The sequence below is a fragment of the Pyrus communis genome, chromosome 15, assembly GCF_041283825.1.
Source record: "Pyrus communis isolate YQ-2024b chromosome 15, ASM4128382v1, whole genome shotgun sequence".
Classification (NCBI taxonomy): Eukaryota; Viridiplantae; Streptophyta; class Magnoliopsida; order Rosales; family Rosaceae; genus Pyrus; species Pyrus communis.
The window spans coordinates 10,422,262-10,431,054 of record NC_142579.1 but is presented as its reverse complement, the minus strand read 5'-3'; the positions used below and the strand labels follow the sequence as shown (position 1 = coordinate 10,431,054).

At 37.1% G+C, this 8,793-nt stretch overlaps 1 pseudogene; it reads right to left on the bottom strand.

Moving 5' to 3' along the window:
- Positions 1-5,178: 5,178 nt before the first annotated feature.
- Positions 5,179-8,521, bottom strand: LOC148690513 (uncharacterized; annotated as a pseudogene).
- Positions 8,522-8,793: the final 272 nt, after the last annotated feature.

Sequence of the window (8,793 nt, the reverse complement as noted above, 5' to 3'; positions counted from 1 at the left end):
ATCCCTATAGTTCCAAATACTAGAACTCATACCCATTTCATTCAAAGCATGAAATTAATTAGCATAGCAAATAAAAAGATGAAGTTGTTTAGTAGTCACCACCACAGCCAAATAGCCGAATCCACCTTTGTCATTTGTATTGTAGGATTAAACCCCTTTGAGCCTTGTTTAGCCTATTTTCTTTGTGAACCACAATATCCTTACCTAGCCTAGAATAGGACTTTCCATACCCTTGTTCTTGAAGTATAGTGGAGCATGACTTAAAAGGAATTCCTTTTGAGTGACATTCGTGCAGAAAACAAGTGTGGGGGAAGGGATTTTTGTGTGTGTATGTGTGTGCCAAAGTCTTAAAGGAGGCACGAGAAAAAAAAAGAAAAAAGAAAAAAAAGGAAATGTGAAAAAGAAGAAAAAAAAAAGAGAAGAAAGAAAGAAAAGGAGTTGAAAATAAGTGAGAATGAACTCACAAGTGTTGGTTGTTGAAGAAATGGTCCAAAAAGTTGAATATGGCCCTAAGTTTTGTGTGGCTTCCCTTTGGGTGTTCAAAGTTGATTTTTGCATTCTAAAGGGAATTCTAAGTGCCTAATTCATTACTTTGCTCACTATTACTTTAAGAACGTTTGTTTCCTCTACCTTTCCTTGTTAGCCAATACCTTAGCCCCGTTACAACCCTTAAACTTCTATCTTGATTTTTATGTGTTTCAATATGTGGAGTTTAAAATTGGTTTGAGCATATGGTGTCCCTGGTTCTCGCGTCTAAGTAGTGGCATTCCGTTCATGAGATCATATACATATACATGTTAATAATTCCAGAAATTGCTTTCCTTGTTATAACATATGTGAGTGTTCGTCTACATGTTTACATCAATCTTCTAACATATACCTAGTGTAGGGAGTGTAGTCAGAAAATCTGTGTGAAAATAAAGAGTATATCTTGTGAGGAATTGAGGGATTCTCTAAGGCATGTTACTACATTCAAAATCATATTTTAATTGATGAAATGCGAGCTAGTGAGTGGTAACTATGATTAAGTATATGCTTGAGGGTAGGGATAACTAAAATCTATGTGAGCGATGATCTTTAATATGTCATGTTGCATTGGAAATCCCTGAGGTAATGTTGGAAGGTCTAGGTTGTGTTTTGTTTGTTTTGTTTATTTCGTTTTGCTCGAGGACTAGCAAAAGCTAAGTGTGGGGGAATTTGATAGGAGCATATTGATGCTACTTAGTTATGTTATTTCCTTACATTTAGTGAGCTAATTACTACGTATTATAGTGTTTTAAGCTATTTTCGTTTGTTTGTACATCCTAATGACAAACTTGGCAAGAAAAGGCAATTTTGAGCCTTTTAGAGCAGTTTTGGGCTTATTATGGATAGCTTGTATATGGAGCAAGGTGGATGGACGAATTTGGAGTCAAAAGAGGCTAGGAACATGCTACAAATCAGATAAGGAAAGTGCAAGAAAAGAGGAAACATTATCCAAAACCTTATCCAACCTTATCTTATCCAAACCTTATCCTATCTTATCCTAACCTAATCTTGTTCCACCTTAATCCTAGCTGCAAGTGGACCTAAAAACCTAATTTCTAGAAGCCCTATCTAACCCTAAAAGGGTGCCGCACCTCCCCCCCCCCCCCTTTTTATGCCTTCTAGAACACCTAAAATCAGCCATAAAACACTTAGTTTCTAGAAGGCCCAATTTTGGACGAAAATTCTTAAACCTTTTTCTGATTGGATTCTAATTTTATTTGGCCCTTTTTCTCTTGGATTTGGATTGTATAAGTCCATATCTGAGACTAATTGGGCTAGGACTTAATTCCCAAACCCTTGCCACAACCTAGGGGCCCTAAACACTTATATCAGCTAGGTTTAACCCTAATTCTGACTCCTAGGGTTTTTGGCCGTGCTATATATATATATGCCTATTGTTGTGTTGCGCCCCCTTAGACACCCTAGGCAGCCATTCAACATTGAATTCATTCATCCATTCACATCATTCACCATTCATTCAGAAAATGCACTTTATGCCGCAAGTCCTAAGGAGAAGAAGGAGTGCCGTGGCTTCCATAGGAGAAAGACCATCTTGTGCCGCAAGAAATCTGCATCCATTGGAGACTTTCAGAGTTCTTTCTTCCCTTGTTTCGTTTCCATGTTTATTTTAATTTGCTTTTCAATTGTTATGAACATGTGTAACTAAGTTTTTCTTAGTTAGGGGTGAATTCGAAACCATGGTTATGTGTTTTATATGAATTGATTTCCTCCAGATTTTGTTTCTTGAATTGTGGATGTGATTTACTTAATTGATTTATTGAGAACTTGTTCTTGTGTGTTGATTAAGGATGCATACTTAGTTTTCATACATGAATTTGATGCTAGGATATAGGAGAATTTCACCTAATCGTTATGACCTTATATTCATAAGTAGTGGAAATCACTGGTCATGATTGTATTAAGTAAATTCTAGGCAAGAGTATCATGCAATTCATAGTTACGAATGTCTAGTCAATGCTTAGGGTTTTCAAAAAGCTTAATGATCTTTGATTTTATCTCTATTATGCAGTTCATGTAGGGAATTTGATAAGAATAATTTGATTGTCGATGCGTATTCCATCCAATTCAATGAAACTAGGAAAATCTGAAAGTTAATTTGTGCTTTTCACAATTAATTTGGGGCATTGTCATTCATGGTTTAAAGGGATAAAATCTGGAAATCAATTTATGTTACATATGTGCATGTGTGGAGAAGGACCCCTAACTAGCCTTTTTCCCATTCAATTCACCTAATTTAGTGCCTAATCTGTTTAGTTTACAATCTGTCCATTTTAATTAATTTCGTCCAAATCAATTCCCCATTTTATTAAGTGTGTTAGATTAGTTAGAAAAGTGTTTGAATCTGTCCAAATTAGTGTTTTGAGTCTAAGTTAGTTAAATTTCGTCCAAATCATCCTTTAGAGTCTAATTTGAGTCTATTTGAGTGTTTTGGGCTGTTTTGAGTCTTTTTAAGTTGTTTTGAGTCATATAGGTCTAGGTAAGTGTTTTAAAGTTTAATTTTGTGTTTTTAAGTCAGTTTAGAGTAGATGCATCCCTAGTTAATCCCCGGTTAGAACGATCCCTACTTGCATTTATACTACAATTGTCACAAATAGGGTTTAATTTGTGTGTCAATATAATTTTTACATCAATTCCCTTATAAGGGTTTTCTAGAGAGAAAAGAGAAAAACACAAAAAAGCTCTCTCTTCTCTTAGAAGGCTGGCCACCCTTGGAAGAGAAGTCTCTTACATAACAGCTTTTGCCGAAAATCCTCATCATCATGAAACATCTACCACTTAAATCCTGGAGGGGTGAAAAACAAGGGTGAGAGGACCTGAAAATAAATTTTTGTAAAACATTTTCAAAAAGTGTAACCCCTCGCTGTAAAACAAGTATATGGTTTCCCAAAAATACTATAATATTAGTATGTAATACAGTACCTTGTAGCAAAAGTGGGTGAAAAGATGTAGGGTACACCAATAATATTCACAACATTAAATCTCAAATCAATATCACAAGAAAACAATGCTCATTAATTTATGTAGGCACACAAGTCCATTGCAGAGATAATCAGACAATGGAACAGGCTGGGTGTAGGTTTTACATTTTGGTATTACAGCACTAGTCACATCACATATGAGTCCAAAACATCACACAAAAGGACAGGCTAGTACCTAACTCTGGATCCAAAGCGAATGTAAATGGTGCATGTGAACTACACGTGAAGTTGGTCCTTGGCCCAAGATAGTACAAATAACTAAGAGACACAGTGCAAACATATAATAATGAGCAGGTAAAACATAAGGATGCCATGCCACAAGTTTATGCTCACAAATAATATTAAAAACATAAAGTGTACGAAAAGTCTATTTGTAAATCTAAACATGGCATGTCACATCATAATATATAGAAGCGGTAGTTAGGAAAATCACATATACATACATACATATATATACACACACACATAAAAACAAAAAGCCCCAATCACAGATACTTATGATGTCACATCCTTTCGAACTAAGAAAGTCGGAGTCTCTAATAGCAATCGCACCTAAACATAATATTGGGACCCATTAGTAAAACTCAACTTAAACGATCAAATTTGAGAAAACGGAGTACGGATTTGGAATCAGAGCGTCAAAATACGCTAAAAGGAGTCCTGAGCAAATTTTGTAAAAAGTTAACGGTCAACCCTAAAAGTCCACCAAGACACCCTGGTAGTCAACTATGTTAAAACACATGGATTCAAGTTTAAACTCAACATAACATTCATTTCCATCACAAACCGAAGCCCAGAAATGGAAGAGAATGAAAGAATCTCACCTGAGATTGAAGGTGAGAGTTCGAAGTTCTCGGGTCTTCAACGTTAGAGCACTCAGAGTTGCTCTGATGCTACTTGCAAACCTGCAGTCATGTTCCCTATGCACCAAAGGTTTGAAATATGGATTTATGAATGGTGAAGGTCCTTGGCCTTTCGGCCTCTCTATTTACAGAGGTGAAGAAGATAATGGAATATGAGAGAGAGAGGGGATGATGGAGTATGAGAGAGAGAAAAGCTGAAAAGAGAGGGAGAGAGAGCTAGAGAGACGTGGGAACCCGCCAAAAAGGAGAAAAAGAAAGAGAGTGAAAATATATTTTAATAAAAAAATGTAAAGAAGTGATGTCTGATGGTGTTGAGTGGGTAAAGAGAGATAGAGAAAGAAAAGTGCGAGGGAAATGAGTGGAAAGAGAGAGGGAGTAACGTGAGGGAGAATGGGAAGTGGCGTGCACAGTGCACTGAACAAGGCCTCACTAGTCATATCAGCCAATAGTTAAATTTTGGGTTAAACTCTATTTACTACCCTAAAGTTTCGTGGTTTTCAACATTTTGTACATCAAGTTTTTTTCGTCCCAAAGTCATACATATAGTGTAAATTTTGGGACAGTTTGATACATCCGTTAGTCAAACTCTTAAGTCTCCCGTTAACTGTGACGTGGCGCCTATGTGGACAATAACTGGGTGCCACTTGGATTTTTTTTTTTTTTTAGGGATTCAAAAAAAAATTTCCCGCCCAAATTTTTTTTCCCCACAACCATGTACCTTACATTTTTTCCCACCAAAATTTTTTGAAAAAAAAAATCAAATTAAATAGGGAAAAAACCACAACTTTCTATTCCAAATCTGCAAATTCAATTCCAAACAAACGTTGAATTCTAAATCTGCAAATTCTTCATTTTAACTACCAACAAAGTTCAATTGTCAACAACTTTCAATTCACAACAAAGTTCAATATACATCCTCCAATTCACATATAAGTATCAAAAGACCACAACTTATACAACTAATGGGTCAAGGTGTTCTTCTAAAAACACCAAACAACTGTCCAAAACACTAATGGGTCAACTTTAACAACTAATTGAACTCTGTCTAAAACACTGAAGATCTATCGGAAAGTTGTTTCCAAAAAAACTAAGGGCATATTCAACTATAACAAAATGAACCCTTAAACAACCTAAAGCATTAAAGCAGCATCATGGAACATTCCTCCTCCTTTTTTTACCTCTTGCAGTAAACTTTGAAGTGGTTTGAGAGGCTTGAGTTGGCTGAGATGAAGATTGTGGAGCTTCTTGAGTGCATGGCTGCAATGACTGAGAGGGTTGTGCTACCTTAGATGTTGAGGCCTAAGTAATGAACCCATATAGCATTAGCACTGACAGATACTACACTTCACAAATAACAAAGTCACTTAAGAAATGAAAAATCAACAAAAAATATCAAAAGTATACCTCATTTTTCTTGCTTTTTCTTCCTTTTCTAGCAGTTGGAAGAGGATGAATGGTAGGGCATCTGGCCTTGTTGTGTCCCAAGGCCTTGCAAACACTACACTTCACACTTTTTTGCCCTCTCTTGCTTAACTTGAATTCATTTTCATCACCCTCCCTATGTCTCCTCTTTTTTGGTCTCCTTGACTGCCTTTTAAAAGTTGGAGGAAGAATGCATTTGTTTTCAGATGGCTCCCAAAATTTCATGCCTTGGACAGGTTGAATCAAGTTTTCGTAAGCTTGAAAGTACTTCTCCTTCTTGTACCAAGAGGAAAGAAATTCCTCAAGTTGTCTCCTTGCATAATAGATGGCCAAGCAACCATGTATGCAAGGAAAGTCTGTCAAATACCATCTTTTGCATGAGCAAGTGCACCCATTCAAATCCACCACAAATATATTGCCTCTGCCTTTATCCACTTCAAATTTTTCTCCTCCAGACCATTTAGCTATAGTGTGTGAGCTTTTCAGCTTGTACTCCTCCAACTTCTTCTGGACTTTCGGGCAGATAGCTCATTTATCCTTCCTCATTGCATCTTTTCTCAACCATATCCTTTTCATCAATAAAACTCTTACAATTTCCAGCATGGTAATAATAGGCTTGTCCTTAGACCTTAGGATAAAAGAATTGAAGCTCTCACAAAGGTTGTTTAAGAGAATGTCACACTAAGTGTGTGTCTCAAAGTGTGACCTACTCCAATGCAAGGCTGGTCTCTTCTCCAACCATTTATAAGCTTCTTCATTCAGTTTATTCATCTCAACCATACTTTCTCTAAAATCAGCGATGGTTGTTGCCTTCGCAGCATTCCATAAGGCATCCTTTAATCATTTCCCTTTAAACCCATATGCCTTATAGTTGGTGTATAAGTGCCTAACACAGAACTGATGATTACAATTAGACAGCACCTTCTCAAAAGCTAGTATTAAACCCTTTTGTTTGTCAGAAATGAAAGTCCAAGCACACTGGTTCACAATTCCCAAGTCAGCAGCTAGCAGTTCCAGTAACCAAACCCAACTGTCCTTGTTCTCAAGCTCTACTATAGCATATGCAATAACCCAAGTTTGGTTATTTGCATCCATTCCCACTGCAAACAATAACTGGCACTTCAACACTCCCTTCAAGTGACAACCATCCAACCCTACAAGCTGCCTACATCCATTCTTAAATCCATTTTTGCAAGCCCCTAAACAAATATAAATCATCTGAAATATCACGTGAGCATCATCATAGGGCAGCACCTTCATTTGAACTGTACTACCTAGGTTTGTCCTGCTAAGCTCATCACAGTACTTCCACAACTTTGTGTACTGATCCATGTTACTCCTCTCAAGGATTTTCAAACACTGTGCTTTCACTCTGTAGGCTGTCTTGAGGTGGATCTCAACCATTTTTTCCTCCTTCACTGTCTCCATAAATGTAGTGATGGGCATGCTTGGGTTGAGTCTGAACTTTTCCACATACCTCTTCATAAGCCATGCCACTTTGCAGTTAGGATTTTCCCTCCAAATCCTCAAACATTCATGTTTCCCAACATAGGTTTTCACTTGCATTGAATCTTCATTGTACATCCTGGAAGCATACAATCTCCAATTTTTCTCACACCTTGCACTAATCTTCCATTTCTCATTCCTGTTTAGCTTAATAAAAGGTGCATCATGCGTAATGGAGTGAGAATGTACTGCCTCTCTCAACTATGCAGCATCTCTTAACTTCAATCCCTTTTCAAACTTTGGATCATCCCTGTCGGCTTCTTCATTAAACTCAGGGTAAATGACCTTCTCATCGCATTCTGAACCTGAATCGTCAACAATGTACAGGCCATCTGAGTCTTGTCTCTCATCATCAAAGGGAACGTCTTCTACATCCCTTGCATCAATAACGTCTTCTGGATGTTGGTTCCCAACCCATTCACCCATTTCAGCATCACTAACGACACTTTCTACAGTTATATCATCTACTGCACGATGATGATTATCTTCCAAAATGTAGTCACTGTCCACAAACTCATTATATGTAGTGTCATCCTCTGCATTTAATGCCACAAACAATGCATATTTGTTAAAAACCTAAACTTTGCAAAAATAATTGAATACTAAAATTAAAATTGTAAAAATAAATGTTTCAAAAATTTTACCTTCATTAGCTTCTACTTCGGTCGCTTTATTAACTTCTTCAGCTTCGTGACCTTCTTCAGTTTCATCACCTTCATCATCTTTATCACCTTCATTATCAGCATTGAGAGGACCATCTTCAACCTCATCTCCACTTCCTTGTCCTTCCTCAGTTGCTTCAGCCTCATGTTCATCATCACCGTTGTAGGCTATGTCATTCAAAAGACATAGCCGTTTTTCTAAGTCATCCGCACTCCATTTTTCTCTACCCTTCTTCCGTTTTGATCCACTTCCCTTTGTAATCGAAATCGCCACCCTTGATTCCTCAATATCTTCTATAATGACACATTTTTTTAATATGGCACTTTCATCTAGATTCATCAAAAGCTTATGTTTCAAGTCAGCTTGCTTCAGACTTAGATGTTCTAGGTACATTTCTATTTCCCTAACCCCTGGAACATACTTGCACATTTCACCCACATCTTGGTCCCGTTCAATAAGCCTTAATCCCTCCCAATAAGACATCCCAAGAATCCTATAGTGATACAACATAAACTCATCATATCCTAACTCCTTAACCATTTCATCAATCTCGAAAAAAGACATAAAGTCTTTGTCTACATAATCAAACCAAGCCTCAAACCCTCCCCGTATATGCACTTTCAAACCACTTCCCACCGTGGTTAATTTTAATGCTACATAATTCAGGCATGCCTGCAAAGTCAAGGAGAAAGGTGAAAACAACATAAAATCCTGGAGGCACATGGGAAAAAAGGTGAAAACACTAGTAGGACCATGAGGAAAAAAGGTGAAAACAAAACTACGGGGACCATGAATACAATTCCACCTTTTTT